The following is a 20,029-nucleotide window of genomic DNA, read 5'->3' as shown; positions in this document are numbered from 1 at the left end:
AAAAAAACAAAAAACAGAAAACCTAGGGTGCTAGGGCTGATAAAACATATTAAATGTTATATTAACTATTATATTAGTAGGCTGGTTGAAGACCAGCTGTACTCCAATATACTATGTAACCAAATAACTAGGGGAATTATAATTAGCTCAGTGACAGACTAGGTTATGCAGCCAGGGACCATAACTCTGTGTATAAAGAAGTTGGAGGCAAAGAACCACAGAGACAAAGTCTCAGTGAATTGTATTTCATTTAAAAGGGGAAGTTCACCATACACTTGCAATGATCACCCACACACACAAGAGGTAAGAAACAAAGAGGTTAGCATAGGACAGGATTACAACCTTCTAATGGAAATACTGTACCAGTAAGGATGCTGTTCCTTTCCAGCACAATAATAGCTGAAGTTAGGGACTATGCTCAAGAGGTGAATTAGATTGAAAGTCTGACAGCACCTCTGCTTACTAAGGAAATAAGACCAAGGTAAAAAAAAAAGTTTGAGGTTTAAATAAAATTTTTGTGCCCTGGGGCAAATAAGACCAGAGCCTTGATGGTCCAGATTGACCAGAGCCTTTGATATGTATCTCTGTATGCTATGAAATCCAATCTTCTCAAAAAGGAAGAGAAGGTGTGAAATAGGCACATTTCAGAGGACATGATGGCAAGATACATGACTCTATTTACCTTTTCTCATGCCAGATGCAATTTCCAGGTGGGGTGACTCCAAGAATGCTAGCAGTATGGTGTGCCCACTTCAGACTAATGGCTGCTGCATCTGTTGCATCTGCATAGATGGGTCATACAAGGAAAGCCCACTATATTACTTAATATTAAGAGGGGCCCTATGTGGGCAACAGCTACCAAATTATAAAATCTATAGAAGTCACTACATGTATTATTTCAACCACATGAAGGAGTAACATAAGAAGAGGTTCACTAGACCAGACCAAAGTCCCATCTTCATCAGCATTCTACCCACATAATGGCAAACAAGGTGCAGAACTACATGGTTACAGTCAGTACATTAATGTAACAGCTCCCTCCTGTTTCTGGTCCCCAGCAACTGATTTGTAGTACTATATTGCCTCATACGGGAAGAGATTCTCCTCATTATGATTAATACCCTTCTAGCCACATCTTTTGTGAATATGTCCAAAGCCCTTTCAAAGCTGCCTATTCTGTCAGCCATCATAATATTTTGTGATGACAAATTCTACAATTAGGTGTGCATGGATCTTAGCTTTCTTCAGATGTTCAAAACTGCAACCATAGTCGGAACACATGATCTAGTTGATCTGGGTTCTTGCACACTAATCTGTTTTGATTGAGAAGTTCTGAACAATGATTGTTACTGAATTCAACCAAATGAGGTTATAGTGATCTGCTTGATTGGGAATCAAACACAGTCAGAGGCACCAATCATGCAAACAACTATAACTGTAATTCAGCTGAATACAACTGCAATTTTTGTTCAGACTTTCTAGTTTGAGAAGTAATGGGTAGAGGATGAAAGGAGAATAGACAGCAGGGATTTCCCTCATGTCATCTTCCTGACTGGGATTTTGGATGCGGGCTATAGGTGCTTAGTGATTCTATGCCCTATAATATCACATGCCTGCCTGTGTGTAACACAGTTTGCAAATATCAGGTTACCAGTTACCAACTTGCTGAATTTTCTTGGTTACAAAGATGCTAAGGAGTCACATTTCAAAAATAATGCAACAAGTGGTAGTGAAGTTGCTTCACTGGTATAACAAGCAACAGTTTCTAGATACTTGTTGCAGTTAGTGGGAAATTTTAGAGACATTTTGACAGGGATTTTCCTACTATATTCCATCTTCCTGTCAATATAAGAGTAATTAAAAGTAGCAGAAAAGCAACAAGCAATAACAGCAGCAAGTTACTTTTCAAACACCACAATGATTAATGACTAATGATTACTTTTAAGTTACTCTACTGAGTACTGACTACATGTTACTTTTAAAAAGCAAATTTCCAATCTTCACTATAATAATAATAATAATAATAATAATAATGAACATAGTTATGAAGAAACACTGTGAAATAAGTTTTAAATGCATCTAACATGCCCCGTTCAGTTTGAAAATTACTTCAAAAGATTTTATTTTTGCTTGAAAGGGCTTCTTTTTATTAGGTTATATTTGTGTAGAGTTATGATAATAAAGTCCTTAAAGGCATGGCACCTCTCCATTTAGTAACTTTATATTTTAAAAAGCATCAAGGGGTGTAATGTATATTGTTTTTCTGTGATAGTTACATTGCATGTGCTTGCAAAAAAGATTAATCTTTTATTACTAACTGCCAAGGAATCACTCTTGTGCTGAAATCTGAAAGGAATCTGGAAGCTGATTGCTATCTGAGTAGAAGAAAGCCAAAAATAAAACTTTGCAAAAAATTATTCTTTTTTCTATTGCTATTTGAGAACAATCAGTCTAACATGATTCAGTTCTGCAGAGTCAAACAATTTTTAGAATGCAAGATCTGTCTGAAAGATCTACAGGGTAACCTCCACTATTCCCAGGTAAAGGTGAATAGGAGAAATAGTTGCTTTACATGCAGATGGCTTAGTCCTAGAAAAAGATCCCTGCGTGGAACAATAGAGAGTCACTGCCAGTCAATGTAGACCAGGAGTATGGCAAACTGAAATAACTCCAGTGACCATTTTTCTGCTCCTCAGGTGATCAGGGGTTGAACAGACTATATGTAGCTGGTAGTGTAATTCTTATTTTGTAAAACTGGATATTTAAATCTAGAAAACATATTCTACATATATGTTGGCCATGCAGCAAAATACAACAAAATACAGAACCCACAAAATGGTGACACCTTTTTGGGGCCATCTAAAAAGCTTGTATTGTATGCTTTTTTAGTTGGCCCCATAAATATTGGGACGTTAAATGTTAAACAGTACAGGAAGGCCCTATGAACTAATTAAAATGTGAATCACCTCTTCTAGAGTCTTCTAGGAGTGGGCTTTCATTTTTCTTTTCTTTTCTTTTTTTGCCAAGAAAAGGGGCAGTGTGGGGAACCTGAACTGTTGTGACACACGACAATAGCCTGGGGAGCACTCTTCCACAACTGATGTGAACAATAGTGAAACAGATGAACTAATGGTCTGACATGGGATGGTGAGCTTCATCTACATTTGTCTCTTTTCCATAGCATGTTAAGTATATCTAACAACATTTAGCAAGTTAATACCAGGTAGGGAATCCTCTCTGTATAGACCAATTCAGGACTACATGGTTTGTAGTCATGAGCGGCCTCAAAGTCTACACCAAAGCCTATAGTGGTGAGCCACTGTTTGGGTGTCCATTGTCTTTGTTCAATCTATTGCTGAGGGGCTGTAGTTTATGAATGAATTCCAATTCTGCTGTTTCTCTTTCCAGTCTACCATTGTAGTTCTTTTGTTCAATGACTGCTGTTCTGAGGTCTAAGATGGAATACCCAGGAAGACTGAAATGTTCTGCCATTGGTTTTTTGTGTATTCTCGTTCCTAATGCCTTATTTATGTCCATATATATGTCTGTGCCAAGCTTCCACTCCACCAAATGCATCTGAGGAAGTAGGCTGAAGTGTATGAAAGCTCTTGCTGCCAATTTCTTTCTTTTAGTTAGTCTCAAAGGTGCTACAAGATCTCTCCATGTACTCTTTTCAGAAAGCTATAGAGGAGTTCTGATTTTCTTAAAACTGGAAGAAATCAGGAATGACAAATTTCATTCATTCTGTTTTCCACTCCTAAATTTGATCATCAGCTACTGCATATTTCCCTCCAGTCTTCATTTAATGAAACAAAACAGACCTCTTTTTATTTCCTGCTTTTTGCTATGACTGAGATTAATTGGCTGTCCTTACTGTGAAACAACCAGATAATGTTGAAGGGCAGGGAGACAGGGAACAAGAATACATTGCTGTGTGTGATGTCAATAATAATATCAACACCTTGGTGACTAAACTGGAGAAGCATATGACATATCCCATTCAACAAAACAGATGTTGTACTGAAGAACACTCATTACCCTTGGCTCTTTGTGAGGAGCACTACATTTCAAAACAGCAAACACTCATCTGATATAATCAGTAATGCACTCATTCTTGCAAATTTCCTGATTTGTTAATAAGAGCCATGAATACAACTCTGCTGTTGGCAGCATGTGTTCAATGAACATCTGCAGCATTTTTTAGAAAAACTCAACTATATTTCTAATAAACATGAAAGGTGATATGTGGGTACAACCTAAGGTTATTTTTTCAGGTATTAAAATCACATGCAACTGGTCAGATTAAATATTAATCTGTGATTAATAAAATGCCACACAGTGCATTTGAAAGCAATCATGTTTCGCCTCTGAATGAATATTAATCTCACACTAATGAATGTACTTCTCTCTCTCCAGAAATATGTTGAGGTCTTCTAGTGTCAATACTGAAAAGTGTGTACAGTGGGCACTGTATATGCCTTCTTGCCAAGAAAACCCCATGACAGGTTTGCATTACAGTTGCCATAAGTCAGAAACAACTTGAAGGCACACAGCTCACACAGACATATGCCTTCAAGTCAACTGTCAATTTATGGAAGCCCCATGAATTTCACAAGGTTTCCTAAGGCAAGGTATACTCAGAGGTTGGTTGAGAATTCCTGTCTTTCAAATATAGCACCTGTCATTTGTTTGGGGTCTCCCATTCACTAGGGCTGTTCTTCCTTAATTTCTAAGACCAAACAGGATATGGAATTTTTCATGTATTTAGGCAGATACTTTCCCTTACATCGAATATGATGTTAGTAGAGAAAAAGAATGCATTGTGCCTGCATTAAAGATTCCCGAATTCAGTATTGCAACTTACACAGTCCAGAACTAGGTATCCATGAACACAAAGGTATTTGTGCTCACAGACTGACACTATTTGATATTCATCTTTGAGAAAAGTTGATAAATTTATAAAGATCCATTCCTCTGTCACCCAGATTTTATTATGCCACTTACCTTTCTATAGATTACCCAAGAGAATCTCAAGAAAAGGATTAGCAGTGACACTAGTGACAACTTCTCAGGGTCTAAGGTAATTCCTCCTCAACCTGTGGTTTGAGATCCCAAAGTTTGTTGCCACCTTAGAATGAAAGTCCTCTCTTTCTCCAAGAAAGATAATAGCAGCAACAATAAACTTCAGAATTTCTTTCTTGTATTTGATTTTTCTACACATCTGGCTTTGAAAATTTTTCTCCACTGTGTTTGTTTTGTTCTCCCTTAAAATCTAGGTCACAATACAATTTTGGTATAGAAAGCTGTTTGCATGACCAATGATTGTTTCAGAAAATGCCTTCCACAAAGAGAGTTCATCTCCTTATAGAGGAATGAAGAAAAATGCAGGCAAAATGATGTTTCCTGTTGTTATATAGTACAGTAGTCATTTCGTATAATGTTTTCTAATATTCTCACAAATGTAGAGAATGACAGCATAATGATTTTGAAAATTGATTTACTGGCATTGAGGAGACCTGCTCAACAAAAATAACACAGAGTTTTGCTTCATATTTACATATCCCAAAATGTTTTCAGAAATTATTTTACACAAACAAAATTGAATGTTTCTGGAAACATAGTTTTTATATGCAAATTGTTTTTCCCTTGTACGAAAATATAAAATTGTGATTTGTTTTTAGTGCTAAACCAATATTTGGGGGCAAAACAACAACACAGGTTCCAGAAACACAGGTGGGATTTTTTATTTTATTTTATTTTATTTGCATAAAAAAGATTTTGTGAGACACACACACACCCCACACACATATGCATCTGCAAACCATTGTTATTTGTTAATTACCCCTGAACTTTGCATAAAAGGTCAGGTTATATTGCTCTCTGTCCCTCTCCCCTCCCGCATCTGCCACATTGATATCTTCTATCATTAAATATTAGAAATATGTCATCCAGAGACTACAAAAATGGTCTGTCACACTTCACTGGAAATAGAATTTCAATTAGAACCACAGATCCTATCTTGCAAATAGCATTTTTCACATAGAACTCTTTAAATCTGACATTGTCACTACCAGCACAGTTTGACCTGTAGGCAAGACAACTTCAGTAATCTTTGTGAGCAGCTTTAAGCAGGCTGGAGACAGGGTTGGGTGTTTGTTGGTTGGTTTGTTTTGCTCCTTACCCTAATCCAGAACCTGGGTGTAACTTACTACTAACGACATTACCTGTTTCTTGGAGGAGAGGAACAAGGGCATTATGATGAATATACTGTATCTACATTTAGGACCTCTTCAAGATAAGCATTCTTTGCTTGGCAGTGCTTGTTGTTGACCACTGTCAAGTTTACTTCAGCTTAATGGTAACCCTGTGGCAGCACTAGGCCCTTCCAAATTTCCTATCTTCTAACACCATTTATGACTTAGCTTAATGCTCACCTGACTATAGGTATACATAAATAATTGTTAAGGAAGAAACTCTATATAAGATCAAATATAGTAGAAGTATACCTCAGTTAACAAAGTACATGCATGTCTGAGCATTACTTCTTTAACAAAAAAATAAATGGCACTAAAGGCAAAATAGCATGGATAGAGAGGACAGGTTCCTACAACAACAAAGAATGAGACGTTGAACATGTTTCAGTGAACCTATTATCCAAAACTAACACTATGCATGTGAAATTAAACAGGGAACTTTTGCATAAGTAAATAATACAACCAACCAGAATATTTTTTTTCAAGATCAAGATTTATATCATTGTTCACTGCATACACATTGCTGAAACCTAACACCAAAAATCTGTGATTCTCCACCCCTCTTTCATCTTTCACAGTCCATGTCTGTTTTAAATAATTGGTCTTTACAAAATCAAATACTGCCAGCTTTATCTGTGAGGTGCCAGCATCTTTGGAGTCTGAAACATACAATGAAAAATTATGGATAATTATGGGAAACATTATCTTATTCCAATTACTGAAGAATATCCTCTTGAAAACAGCTTCACCTTTCTGGAAGTAGTGGTATGTCAATATCATAGCCTTTCACTAGTGCTTGTACAATTCTTCACCATATTTATTCAAGGGCACCTGTCTTTAAGACTGTATCAAGCATGAAATGGACAGTAATTTTTTTTATTACTTCTGTATGTATTAAAGACCTTAACCTTTAGGCTTACACTAATGTGAATTATCTGTCTGCCTTTGTGATATTGTTTATACTAGTTTAGCTTCACTTTGCAGCTGCTTGTCATATACTACATGTGTTAAAGTTATATTGCTCTGCCTACAGGCTTTGGTTAATTTATGTTAAGACTTCTCTTACTCTTTGTTCTGTTTTGTAATTTTCATATTACGTGTTACTACATAACTCATTGTCAGTTATTTATTTCAGTTTTTTGGCATATTTACTTATTTGTTGAGTGGAATTCCATCCCCTCACCCCTTTTAGTATGTGTTTTGCCTATTAAATATATTACAGCTAGACAGAGGAAATGTAGGAAAGAGGTGGCTGGTCAGATATAGAAAGACTTTGTAAAAAGGATTGTTTTTGTGAAAAGTTTTGTTTCATGGAGAAAAGTATATATTAGAAGAGTAAATATTATGCATAAAATTACCTTCAGGCTATATGTATAAGGTATGTACAAAACATAAATGATTTTCATGTTTAGACTTGGATCACATCTCCAGGATATCTCATTATGTATTTGCAAATATTCCAAAATCTGAAAAAAAATTCCAAAACCCAAACATTTTGGTTAGGGAGATTTGACCTGTACCTTTACTCATGTACCACTTCTATCTACAATAGATGTAATGACACATTTTCCACCTAGGAGAACTGCATCTTAGGGTGTTTTTCCTTGGTCTTTATATACTGTTTTATTATCTAATGAATATAACTAATGAACATTCTGTGGCCAGAATAGTTCTCATTCAGAAACAAGTTGTCATATTTATTGGTGATGGATTATAACAACCAGGTTATTAATTAGATCTTGTTTGACATTTTGAATTGAATTGTTTAGCATTCATATCATCTTCTATGTTGTGGAGCTGTAACTTTTCTGAGAACAAAGATCTCAACAAGGATTGTCATATTTTGGTTAATCACCAAACTGAAACCATTTTGGTTGAATTGGATTGAATCAGATGAATGGGTGTCTGTAAAACGTTCTGAGTCTGACTTGCATCAAGAATGTTTTTCATACAGTAACTAGAGGTCAGAAGGTTAAATATGCATACTACCTCATCACTTTTCTTTGTATATATTGCTAGGCAAGAGTTGATTTTTGATCGGCTGTTCATTTGTACCTTCATTTTTATTTTATTTTTTAAGACATTTTAAGATAAATTCCATCAGGCCATCATTTTAGCTTTGAGGGCTTAGAGGTTAAGTTGCTTAAAGCAGTATCAAATTATCTGTGACATATTCCTAATGTTAATTGCCATTTTATTCTTTGGTGCCCACCAATGACTTGACTGAGAATCACTGAGCATTTCATTTGATCTTCTATATGAACATTTATAATGATTTTAAATGAGCTGAGTGAGCAGTCTGTTACAAACCTTTCAATGAGCTGCAAGAAATATATATGGCAGCATTAACACCAGACCTTCTGTTAAAATAATGTGATATCACTACCTTTGCATAACACTAACCACTTAGTTGTTTTCCTTTCTTGTCACTTTTATGAGACAAAAACATTTTGGGGAGTTTTGATTTTTCCTTTTTTAAATAGGCTATTTTCCTATTTTGGGTGTTGCTTTCTTTTACAAAAAGGACCTACAAATACATAAATAATAAGGAATGTAAATAAACCATATAAAATGGTATAATATGCAATCTTGTATAATAGTATTTGGGATGGGTTGTAATGAATCCCTTTGCAATCTTGTCCACATTATACTGTGCATGTGAATAATAATAGCCAGAATTCTGTTAGGTATATATTCATGTATAAGTGTCCCTTATATGTGTGAATGTCCTTTTTCAGCCTGGCATTTTCTTCCTCACTGTACAGCAGCAAAAACTTCCTCCTACTTACTGTAAAGCCACTGAAGCTGCTCACATGGTTTTTCCACGATTCCCTGCAATCAGGGAGGATTGGATAAGCAACTGGTTATATTCCCATAGCAAGAAACAAAATGGTGACATCAGCATCAATATCTGCTAGGGTTCTCCATGGATCTCAGTGCTGCTGTAATCACTATGCATCTGGCTATGGGGATGCGGACAGACACCGCTCTGAGTGTGCTGCTTGCCATGCAGAGCAGCTTCAATAGGGATCACCCTGTGGCACTCAAGCCAGGCAGCACTGTACTTCTTACACTAGTGGACTTCTTGCAGAAACCATAATCAATCAGCTTCCAGTTATAATTATTAGAGATGGTATTTTTAAGGACGCTGCAATGGCATAGGTGCCCAATCAGGCAGTGAGCAGTTGAATACAAATGTAAAATTCAACACACTAGGCTTTCTGCTTCATTCAATCAGAAAAAAATGTTTTGCTTCCTTCTGGTTCCAGGAATGGAAGAAACAAATGAAACTCTACTTGTTGGTACATGTGAAATAAAAACCAGTCTGATGAGACTCTAGACCCAGACTAAATGTTAAAAAGAATATATATTCCCTGTGATCAACATTTTTTTCCTCCAGCTGTGGGAGAAGTGTGCTTCTGCAATAAGACTTGCAAATTAAACCCATGTTTACTTTCCAATGGCCATCACAAAATAAAGCATATTAAATATTATTGTTCACTAAGCACACATCCTGTGACAAAAATATATTTCACTATTTTAGAGATGACAAACAGATGACTTTCACCACTTGAGGGAGCACCTCCTCTAACTACAAGCTAGACATCTCAATTAATATGACTATTAATCTGCTTGTTTTGAATAAGCATATGCCTTTCCTCCAGCTTCTCAGGAAACCCTATGGCACAATGATCCATTGCAGAGGCCCTCAGTTAACTCAGCCAAGGCCGCTTTGTTTTGTCTTTGATGGCATTCAACTTAATACTGTCATGCTGTCCTGGAAATATTTCTGTTGTGGCTCTACATCACATTCCAGCTGGCCCTGTGGCACAATGGTAGCGCGTCTGACTCCAGATCAGAAGGTTGTGTGTTCAAATCACACCAGGGTCAAGATTTTCTTATTTTGTTTGGTTTTTGTCCCCTTTTTAAGCAAGGAGGGTGGGCCATGTAGCCTCAGCTCAGAGTGAAAGACTCCAGGGCTCCAGCTAGCCTAGAATCAGACCTGTAGTCTTCTGATCAAGAATCAGTAATCGCTGTGTCAGTTCACTACAAGCACACAAAGGGAATTGATGACTCTGACAGATTCACTTTCTTCTATGTTGTTGTTGTTGTTGTTAAAACCCAAAAAACCTTTTATGACAGTTGAAATTTCATTTTCATCAATATCTGAAAATTTCAATTAATTCTCATCAAAACTAACCAAAGGAAAAGCCTTGCCATCTCCACTTACCCAATTCAGTAAGTACAGCCATCCTCAACATAAAGATGGCCATGTTGTCATTCCTTGCTATGTATACTGTTAAAGGTTAGGTGTCTCAGAGGGGAAATGGTGGGCATTTTAATTCAGGACACCATAGTTGAATATTCAGGGACTCTTAGACAGACATTTAAAAGTTATTTTTTAAAATAAATAAATAAATAAATAAATAAATAAATAAATAAATGTATGTATGTATGTATGTATGTATGTATGTTTAAGTACCATTTTGAAGTTCTTATTTTGTTTAAAAATATATACCAGAATGAATGGAAACTCCATCAATCCTTTCTATCAACTTGGAGCCACATTAACAATTTTCCCAATCTGTCTTTTGTACCTGAACCTTAATGGCAGCTTTGATGGAATCATAGTTGTCTCTTTTGGTGCCCTCCATATTAGAAGCAGTGCTATTTACCTTTTTCTTTTATGGCCTTCTACATACCAGTGGCATGCCATGTTATAAGCTGGCCCTGTGGCACAATGGCAGTGCATCTGACTCCAGATCAGAAGGTTGTGTGTTCAAATCACACCATGGTCAACATTCCCTTGCTTTATTTTGTTTCTTGTCACCTTTGCTGGTTGAGATGTAGCAAGAAGGGCTGACTGTGTAGCCTTAGTTCACAGTCAAAGACACTAGAGCTCTAGCTAGCCTAGACTTAGACATCTCTGTGTCAGATTCTTACAAGCACACAAAAGAAATGGACAAATCTGACAGATTCACTTTCTCCCACAGCATCATCAGCATCACCATCAAAAACCCAAATATCTCCATCCTTTTATGAGGAGGGAAATTTCATTTTCATGAACAAATCTGAAAATTTCAATTAATTCCCATCAAAACCACACAAATTTAGTAAATACAGCCATCCTCAGCATGAAGGTGGCCATGTTATCTTTCCATGCTATGTATATCCTGAGGTGCCTCAGAGGGGAAATGGTGGACATTCTAATTCAGCACAACATAGCTGAATATTCATGGACTCTAAGCCAGGCATTTAAAAAATTTTAAACTGTTCAAACCACCAACTTGAATGCACAGATTGATCAGTTTCCATTTCCAGCACATTTGAATTTTTAAAGTTCCAAATTCATAAAAGCAAAAAACTGTGCAAATTTGGAAGTTTATTATTTTAAAGAAAAACACAGAACTAACCAATTTTTCAACTAATTAATTCATTTTATGCATTTGAATAATTCTAGAAGTCTATCCTTCCTGCCTTGGCACCAATGCCTTAATTGCTTTGATGGAGAATCCATAGACATGGTCATGTTAGTCTGGAATATCACTATGCAAAGGGATCTTGTAGCACCTTTGAGGCTAACTATGTGAAAGAGATTGAGGCATAATTTTTCAGACTTCCTCAGATACATTGAGTTAGGTTCTAGTTTGGACTGATTGCTAGTGAAGTGTCTGGGAATAAAGTTACAGAAAGCTGACGCATAAATTTAAAAAATAAACAGTTACATTAAATGAGTGTAAAGGCAGCTTACATGTTGCTTGTCTGAATGTTCTGTTATTCATTATATCTCTGCTATGGTTTGTTTTTAATCCCTTTTCCTCGTGTAATTAACACCAAATTAATTACTGTTCATTTTAAGGTATGTTTTAAATTGTGTACTGTTTAATTTCTATTTTAGGGGTGGGAGGGATATGAGGTTATGGGATTGTATTATGTTAATTGTAAGCCACACCAGTTGTGTTGCACAGAGAGGCAGGATATAAATAAATTATTATTATTATTATTATTATTATTATTATTATTAAATGTTTTAAAGAGGAAGATTGGTTACATAGTTACAATGCTGAACCCACCAGAAAACACATTCATTTGTCCAATTGTCTACTCATCGTAGAGTCCTAAATACTTAACCAGGAAGTGATTTAAGGATTGTAAGGGCAAGGGGTATTACAGGAGCCTGGAACTGGTATCTGGTGGACAACCTTGAGAGGAGATCTGCTACTATTAACTACACTAGCCATGGCCACTGGGAAATTCAGCCTAAGATCCTCTAGTCTAGAGATCCATTTTGACCATACTGGGGAAAGTTTTATACTTTCTACACAGAAGGCCTGGAAGTCAGGGATCTGTCCAGATGTTGTTAGACTGCAGCTTCCAAGATCCCTAGCCAACTTAGCCAGTGATGAGGAATGTTAAAAGTTCAACATCTAGTGGGCCACATAATTTCTACCCTGCCTGTGTAGCTTCCTTGTTATATGAAGAAACTTATTTCCCTTTCTCCACCCCACCCCATTTTCTTCTCTTCTTACAGTACTGATCTGTTCAAGAGATGTGAAGCTAGAAATGCTTGGAAGCTGAAACATATACCAGACCACTTTGTCAATTACCTTTAACCAGCTGCATTGGAAGGAAACCTCTTTCCTCAATCAGTCTAGTGCAGGCAGGTAAACAGAACTCATTACTATGCAAATCAGCCTGCTGGCTGATTTGTGCTTTCCAGTGCTTGGAGGTTACACTGCTGCTGACACCGGTTAAACTGGTGGTTAGAGAGGGATCGGTGAGAGGGATCAGCCATCTGAAAATGCTCACATGCACAATGAGGTGCCTACTCTAAACACATCAGTGTTTACTAATGCTAAATAAAGCTCTCAAGTGGCTTATTTTTTTAAAAAAAAATCCCAACCTTTGTATCCACATAACATAAGAAATCCTTGCCTAGTACAGAATCAAACTTTTAAAAATAAGGCATCACATATGTAACAGTGAATGGAAGAAACAAAGAATGTTCCTCAGAGTTTGCAAGCAGCCATTTAATTAACTATTGGGTTTTTTCTCAGGATATATGGGTGACAATTTTCATGGGAAGCATAAGCATTTTTATGATTGTTGTTGTTACATTTCTCCAAGTCGACTCTGATTTATACAATGCATCTGCACTGCAGAATTAATCCAGTTTGACACCACTTCAACTGCCATTGCTCAGTGCTATGGAATTCTGTGAATTGTAGTTTGTTGTAGTACTTGAGCTCTCTGACAGAGAAGGCTTCAAAACCACAATGCCCAGAATTTCATAGTATTGAGGCATGGCAGGTAAAGTGGTGGCAAACTGGATTATTTCTGCATTGTGGATGCATCCATAGACTCCAACACTAATTTAGCATTTTCTTGTTAAGATGTATTCAGGAGGGTTTGTCATAGCCTTTTTGTTAGGCTGAGAGACTGTGATTTGCCTAAGGTGGATTTCCATGGCTGAGTGGGGGTTCACACCTTTATCTCCCATAGTTTTAGTCCAACTCTCCACCACACTGGATCACATAAGCCCTTGTTTATTGAATAGGAGATTTCCAGTTTTGCAATAAAACCACTGCTTAGGAATGGACAATTCAGAATATCTCTGACCTTGATCTTCACTTTTTGCAAATCTGATATACCGTAAGTTTGTGGACTAAATCCATCCAATTTAGAACAGACCCACTGAAATCAATGAAATCTGAGTAAACCAACAAGTCCAGACGATATCAGTGGGGCTACCCTATATAGGACTAATTTATCCTGTGCATTGAGGATTGCTTTTATCTGCAACTTAGATCAGAACACAATTAGTAAAGAGGACCAGTCAGACTTCTGGTCCTAAACAAATGGAAAATTATAGATGTGGCCCAAATTTAAAATAAGATGGAAAGTTTGTTGTTGCTTCTGTTACCCAGATTTCACTGTGGCTCTTCTTAGAACCCAACAAGGATGAGAGATAAAACTTTAAAGAGACCTTGTTCTCAAACATACATTTACTTCTGAGAAATCTTTCTGTGAGAGGCCACTCATTGTATTTCAACTGTCAGAAGTCTCTGAATGGGAGATGGACCCCCAACTCATCCTCTGATATGGGGGTGGAGCTCTCCAACTTTGGGCTAAGGTTCCCACCTCATCTTTTCCTCCAGGGCACCAGGATCATATAGAATAGCCTGTTTTTATCTCTATATTCTAGAAGCTCTGTTTCATTTTTAGAAAATGTTTAGTAGGAGCATGGCAGAATGTAATCATTCGAAAAGCTGTTCTTTTCCAGTGATCAAAATGTTTTAAACAGATTAAAATGTTGGCCTAAGACAGGGAAGGCCCAGGTTCAAATCTCCATTCCATCATCAGCTTCATTGGGTTAGATTTTATAAAGGTAAAAATAGGACTAGTCATGCATTGCATTTTGTGGGTGTGGGATTGGAACTGCATACTCTTGTTTTATTTTTTATCATAATTGTTTGCGTGTTTATTTATTATATTGTTTTAATGTATTGTAGTATAAACAATTCTAGAAAAAATATTCAGTGATAGAATGAACATTTATTAATAAAAGAAACTGACTTTGAGGCGTCCTGAAGTTAAAGGTAACAGAAATGAATAGGATGAAGACTAGGGTCAGAAGAATAAGCAAATTTATAAAGTGGAAGAGGATCAGAAAGGTTGGACAAATGCATGAGAGTTTTTACTTTTGCAGATTTTACATAGAAACTCAAATATTACAGGTTTCAAAATCAATCATACCCCAAAAGTCAAATATTAAATAAGTTTGGCTGTCAGACATCAAACACTATCAAATAATTTCAGCTGACAAATGTCAGATGTCAACTGTCAGACATCAAAGGCTACCAAATATCAAATGCCAAACTTTGTATATTTGACATTGCAAATACTTGACTTGGATGTCAAATATAAATGATCTAATAGGCCAATGTCTCTTAAAGCTTAGAATCCATAGTTTAAAAAGAAAGAGAGAAAGGACAATGGTGTATCATTATGGCTCAGTTCTATAATGATCTTTTTGTTATCACCTTTCTTAACAATTTACACCAAAGTAGGGGAAGGTTGAATATGCATCCAGTGAGTAGCAGTATGGTGTGGCAGTGGTAAAACCATAAAAGGACCAACATGAACTGAGGAATTCAGTTTCTGGAAATTCCTGTTACGTGTTAGCAATCTTTGTATAACTACACTCACTACTTTCTGATTTGTTTATCACACCCATTCTCTGCCTGCATCACCCTAACCTAAGGTTATTTTTGTTCTCTTCCTGCTCTCTCTTCCATTTGTTACCCAAAAAGCTGGGGGGGTCCCAGAAGGGTACCCACAAATTAATATGTTTTAGAGAAATTTTAGTATTTCAAATAAAAAATACCTTGGCTAGGGCAATGTGCAGCCTTGGATCTTTTCCCTCTGTATATCAGCTGCAAATCGTGCAGAACTCTGGAGGCAATTCCAAATAGGTTTTGTAGTTTCTTTACTAAAATAATGAACACACACACACACACGTACAAACACAAGAACTAATGAAGCAAAGTTGAGAGAAGGTGAATGGTTTTCCCAAGTGAGAGAAATGTTCAGACAATTGGTGTAAATATCTCAGACAAAGAAAAACTGAACAATACTACTGTAGAAGAGTCCATTGTCTGTGTACGCACAACCACCTTCTTCAGCCAGAATCCCATCATCACCGTCCATAGACAAAGGAATTATGCTGATATCTTTGGGTGATCTCATTGTGGTGCGTGCTCTTGCTTCCTCCCATGCTGCAGCCAACCAGATTTTCAAATACAATATGGCCAAGTCTCCTTAAAGGGATTGCCTTTCCAGGCTACCCACCTCAGTATTTAGTATTAAATTGATATCACAATTGAGAGGGATGATCGGGGGCCTGAGTTTGGGATAACAATTAGACCATGTGTTTAAATAAATTTATGCAAACATTTTGTAAATAAAGCTACTTTTATATTTTTTCACAAGAAACTCTAAGCTTATTTCCTTTTTTGTGTGTATTGGGTGGGGGGCTGATTGTTGTTCAGCTTCTGCCTTCCCAAAACAATAATTCTGATTGAAAGATCCAATACTGTCTCTCACATTTCCCAACAATCCAGTATAAACTTAACTATGATTTCAGCTCCCAGACCAGATACCACTCAGCATCCAACTAGAAGTCTTCTCATTTCCTAAAAGTTCAGATGAATGCTGTGGGGTGATTGTTACTGGAAATCACATCAAAACATTTTTAGAACTGTGTATTTTCAGAGAGGAGAACTTTAGATATTTTTCTTATTTTTAAAAAAAATGTTTTGAAATAAATTTCACCATCAGATGTCTTGTTGTTAGATCTACAGACATATTGCTTTAAAAATAATCCTAAAACTACAACATTATGGATTTTGAAATCAGCCTCTGGGGGGATTTTAAACTGGAGAAAATATTGCCACAAAAGCACTTATATTACAAGTTCTTTTAGGGTGAAAGTTTGAATATTTTTGAAATTGATGCTTATTTGTACATTCATTCTCAGTTTTAAAAACTGCTATTTCTTTAAAGGTGATCATTCCAGATGTGCATTTGATCTTGCTGACACATGAGGTGATGAAATAAACTAGGTTGAACCATCTGGAAGTGAAGCCATTCAACTGACAGCTCTGCTTTGTTATTGTAGATTAAAGCTGCGTCAAGTGATTATAGAGTAGAATCTTTTCAGTCTGTGAGCCTTATGATTAACATAATAAATAGCCTTTGCTTCTAATTTCTCACAGGATTGTTCAGGTATTCAGCTGCTGCAAAAGATATATAGTGCAGTGTCTGTGTGTTGGGGGAGGGATATTTTTAAAGGCTGTAGAAATTCAAAGATTTGTATTTGCAAAAAAAAAAAAAAAATCCAGAATGTGGCTACCTCATAGGAGCACCCAGTAAAATCTAGAAAGCATTTAATACGTGCAAAGTGACTCACACATACAATCCCAAGGCTTCTGTATCCTTATAAAGCTTACATGCACGGGAGGAGATAATTTTTGGTATCTAAAGTTATTAAGCCAAATGTGCATGAATCCATTAGGACCATGCTTCAAAGGGCTCTAGGGAGCCCTTTAAAGTGATAATGCAATATTTAAAATGTTAATACCCCCTCAGCTTTCATCATTCAGCAGTAAACAAAGGTCCCTAACATTAATTTGTGTCAAACTCATTTTGACTGGTAATCTGTAAGATTATTCATTACTTTTTAATGTTTTATTTTCCACGAGTCCAACAGTGGAATGACCTTTTTGTCTGTTCTAAACCTCTCTTCATATGCAAAGCAATAATTCCTCACAGTTGCTATCCAAATATAACATGTTTCTGCTGTTCCAGAGAACAGACCATGAACCAATGGATTCAAATTACAAGAAAAGAGATTCCATCTAAACACTACAGCTGCAGCTACAGTGAAAATTTAATGTAGTTTGACACTGCTTTTACTGCAATGGCTGAATGTTATGGAATTCTGGGATTTGTTGTTTTTTGACATATTCAGCCTACTCTGTTACTCTGTCAGAGAGCTGGTGCCACAACAAACTACAGATCTCAGGGTTCCATAGGATGGTACATGACAAATAAAGTAGTGTCAGGCTGTATTAATTCTGCAGTGTGGCAGCAGTTCAACTAGGAACAGAGATTATAAATTTTAAAAAGGGTGTTTGGTTTAAAGGATATTATAAATAAACATCATTATTATTATTATTATTATTATTATTATTATTATTATTATTATTTCTTGGTGTTGGAATAAACTGCCTTGGAAGATGGCAGACTTTTCTTTAGAGTACAGTACTTTAAACAGAGGTAGGAAGGCCATCTTTGGGGAATGCTTCAACTAGGTATTCCTATATGGCAGGGAGTTGGGCTAGGTAGCCCTTCCAGTCCCATCCAACTATGTATTATTTTATGTCACCGTGTTCTTCATTTAAATAGAACTGTATATGACACTTAAATGGTGGTCCTTTTGTAGATATATGAGAATGTTTTAATGTGTAGTAGGTATCTTTGGATTCATCAGGCTATACATTATGAAGCATGGCTATGAGACTTCAGAGCAGGTTCAAAACATAGATCTATCCTGAATAATTCATCACAAAAGATTGTTCATTTGTAATTAGAGGTTTTTTCCCAGTAAAAAAGGTATCATTTATAATTGTAGCATAACACTCATTTTGTGGTATAACTGCAGTATTTCCATTGCTTTTATAGTTGTGGTGATATGCCTCACTGAATGGTGGAAAAGAAACACTACAGGGTTCAAATGCTGAGCTGTGCTGCTGACTCACACATTGTCATGGGTGTTAAGGTCAACACAATGTGAAAATCAGGAGGATAACATGTTTTCTATCACAGGTGGCATTCATATTTATTTGAAAAGTAACTAAAACTGTTCTCTGTCAAATAGGAAAGTATCTTGTTTCTTTTTTAAATTGTTAGCGATACAGCAACTATTATAAAATGTAGAATAGTAACACATTACTTTTAAAATAACTATCCAAAATCTGTGCAGGTGGTGTTGCTCTAGTTTCATCTTTATTCAAGAAGGAGGGTGAAAAACACACAACTAGCTGAGAACTCAAAAGAGGATCCCAGCTCCAGGCATTATACAATGTACAACAAATGCAACAAAATGATTAAGATAGGAAGTAATATAATCTTGGCTTTCAAAAGCAAGTTAAGATTTTCCTTGCTTCTACTGGCACTACAAGGGCTTTGCATTTCCAAGAGGATAAAAATTGAAAGTTACCCCTGTGTGCAACATTTAACCCAAGAACACAAATTACATAAAACTGGGAAGAAAAAAATACCATTTATGGCTTTGGAATGTAGTTGGAAAATTTCCTTCTTATTTGAATGCCATACTTGGATATATTTCTTTGTCTCCTTCCATTCACTTTTCCATATGTGCTTTCACTAATTTGAGGGTGTCAAGAGTAAATAGGATAGTTATCTCTCTGGCTATTTATACAATCTTGCTTGCTTGGATTCTCATAATGCTTCTACCATGTTATTGCATTTGGGAAATGTTCCAAAAAGAAAGCTATTTCACATAACAATTCTAGTAACTACCAAGTGGGGAAAATGTTTGATTGGATTATGTACACATTAAACCATATACAAATTGAAATTCTGCATGCCCATACACTTTGTGCTCTGACTCAAACTAAAATACAAGTTGCAAACCACCTACATATACACAGAAATGAATCAGTAGATACTCATGTACACATACTGTTTTCTGCCCACCTGCAAAAGCTCCTTACATTGTAATTCAATTTTTAAAAGTCTATATGGTCACAATGGGGGCTTTTTAAAAAAAATTAAATGCAGCACAGTGTATGCATTTTTACGAGTATATACCACTGAGGAATGTCGGTCTTTCCAGCCCCAGCACCTTCTTCACAGTCCTAAATACCCCTTGTTTTGCAGTTAGGATTTTATCTCTAGTGCTTGTGAGATAGTGGAGATTTGTTACACCCACCATCCCTCAGCAATCTACTGAGGAATCTGCTTATGACACAGAAATGTCACCAGCTGCACCTTCTCTCCTGTTATTGCATCTCCTCAGGAAGAAGTTGAAGACACCACACCTAAATTTCCAAATGAGGATGTTCAGCTTTTCTCAGATGTGGTCCAGAGGATTGGTTGGGTCGTAGGGCTCCATAGGGCCATAGGGCTCCAGGTTGATGTTGCCAAGCCAGCGAGAGATCCTGTCTTTCAAATAGTTGATACTATTG

The 20,029-nt window shown here is 36.4% G+C and overlaps 2 non-coding genes across 2 annotated transcripts; both read left to right on the top strand.

Annotated features, from left to right (window-relative positions):
• Window positions 1–10,073: 10,073 nt before the first annotated feature.
• On the top strand, window positions 10,074–10,145 carry TRNAW-CCA (transfer RNA tryptophan (anticodon CCA)). Its single transcript has one exon. It is a non-coding gene; the product is annotated as a tRNA-Trp (tRNA).
• An 836-nt stretch (window positions 10,146–10,981) lies between these two features.
• TRNAW-CCA (transfer RNA tryptophan (anticodon CCA)) lies at window positions 10,982–11,053 on the top strand. The gene has a single exon. It is a non-coding gene; the product is annotated as a tRNA-Trp (tRNA).
• The last annotated feature ends 8,976 nt before the right edge of the window (window positions 11,054–20,029 follow it).

Source organism: Sceloporus occidentalis, unplaced genomic scaffold (assembly GCF_023333645.1).
Source record: "Sceloporus occidentalis isolate IW3139 unplaced genomic scaffold, rSceOcc1.0.p SCAF_5, whole genome shotgun sequence".
In the NCBI taxonomy this organism is placed as follows: Eukaryota; Metazoa; Chordata; class Lepidosauria; order Squamata; family Phrynosomatidae; genus Sceloporus; species Sceloporus occidentalis.
Note: the sequence above shows the minus strand (reverse complement) of the source record. Positions and strands in the feature narration are given on the sequence as shown.